At 33.4% G+C, this 1,686-nt stretch overlaps 1 long non-coding RNA gene across 1 annotated transcript in view; it reads left to right on the top strand.

The window, feature by feature from the left end:
* LOC125611512 overlaps window positions 1-1,686 on the top strand; it is a 26,289-nt gene extending 24,603 nt beyond the window's left edge. The window contains exon 3 of the long non-coding RNA XR_007341681.1: window positions 665-1,686. This is a non-coding gene — a long non-coding RNA (uncharacterized LOC125611512). The remainder of the gene's footprint in view (window positions 1-664) is intronic.

Consider the following 1,686-nt stretch of genomic DNA (forward strand, 5'->3'; position numbering starts at 1 on the left):
CCCCCCCCCCCCCAAAGCTACACTTCCCAGGCATTACCACAAGGTGATGCAGTGACTTTGCATATTGCTTCTCCACTGGGCCATGTGCATGCATGGCTTTGGTATTCTCAGTGAATTCCAGCACTTCTCTAAGCCTTTTCATCATTTCACTCTATTTCTTATCTGTGGAAGGAGTGAACCAGAGGAACTGTATGGGAATTACAAATTGTATTTTACTAATTTAAAATGAGTTGATTTGTGATGTAATTTTCAGGTTGTATCCATCCATGTTCACTTTTTAAAAATAACAAACCTATATTATAATTTAATAAAAATGAATAACAAGGATAATGGAATGACTTATAATATATTTCTATAATTATAATAGCATTTAAATTTTAGCGTGTTGGAGAGAGATTGAAGGCTATTTAAAAATTTTTTTTGTGATTGTAGATGGACAGAATGCCTTCATTTATTTAAAACAAAATTTTTTTTCATTTAGTTGTAGTTGGACATAATACCTCTATTTCATTTATTTATTTTTTATGTGGTGCTGAGGATCTAACCCAAGTCCCCGCAGGTGCAGTGGGAGCACTCTACTGCTGAACCACAACCCCAGCCCTGCCTTTGTTTATTTTTATGTGGTGCTAAGGCTCGAACTCAGTGCCTCATACATGCTAGGCAGGTGCTCTGCCACAAGAGCTATTGCCCCAGCCCTAGATTGAAGGCTATTAATAGGGTGATCACAAATTTTCTTACTCTTCAGACATAAGCATCATGAATATATTTAAAGTGTAATGTGTTTTCTATTGAGTTTTGGGGAAGGATTTAAAAATGAGATTTTATGTTAATTTGGTCATTTAGAACAGTAAAGTTCACTTATGTATATTTGTAGAATGCAAATGATAAATTTAAAAGTTAAAGTCCTCTTTCACACATCCCTCATGAGTACAGACTATATGGTATATATTTTTTTGAGTTCCTTTGGATCTGTTTACATTTACATATTTAAATACAGATGTCTATACCCACTTGCTATTTTATACCTAAAAAACAATGAAGTAAAAGTGTAAGGTTGGATTATGGATTTTAAAAAATGAGGTTAAACAAAAGTTTAAACACCTGCCTTAATTTATGAGTAGGTACAGCTGTGTTAGCTTAGTTTAGGATACTTAAATTTTAAGGAAGAGTTTCATCCTTAAATAGCTTTTAATTAAAAACAATGAAAGCTTATGGTGAGCTAGTTCATTTCCTCCTTAGTGAATATCTTCCTCAAATAGACCTAAATACTCACTTTCTTTATGGAAAAATATTACAGATTCGCTTAACTCAGTTGTGGTTGTTATCTAATGGATGTTGGTTCAATTGATTTAGCTATAGTTTCTCTTGTTGGTATCTTATAACCAGTAGTATCTTTTTTATAACTGGTTGGAAACATGGATTTTTTTTTCTTTTTTGTGAAGCCACTGATTTGTAAAAAGATTATTAGTGGTTCAGGTCATTAGTATCATGACTTTCTGGGGAGCTCAGATTAGTTCAGACAACCCAAATAAAATAGTAGTGCTCTTCAGTTACTTATTATAGGCAGAGTTCCCCAATGTTTTTAAAGTTAACTTTCATTTTCTTGAAGACTTTAGGTTTCCAGGCAGAGCGTATTCACAGTTAAGTCCTGTGAAATACGGTTGTTGGTAGTAAAGTCCTTTTGTT

Source organism: Marmota marmota, unplaced genomic scaffold (genome assembly GCF_001458135.2).
Source record: "Marmota marmota marmota unplaced genomic scaffold, marMar, whole genome shotgun sequence".
NCBI classification, from domain to species: domain Eukaryota; kingdom Metazoa; phylum Chordata; class Mammalia; order Rodentia; family Sciuridae; genus Marmota; species Marmota marmota.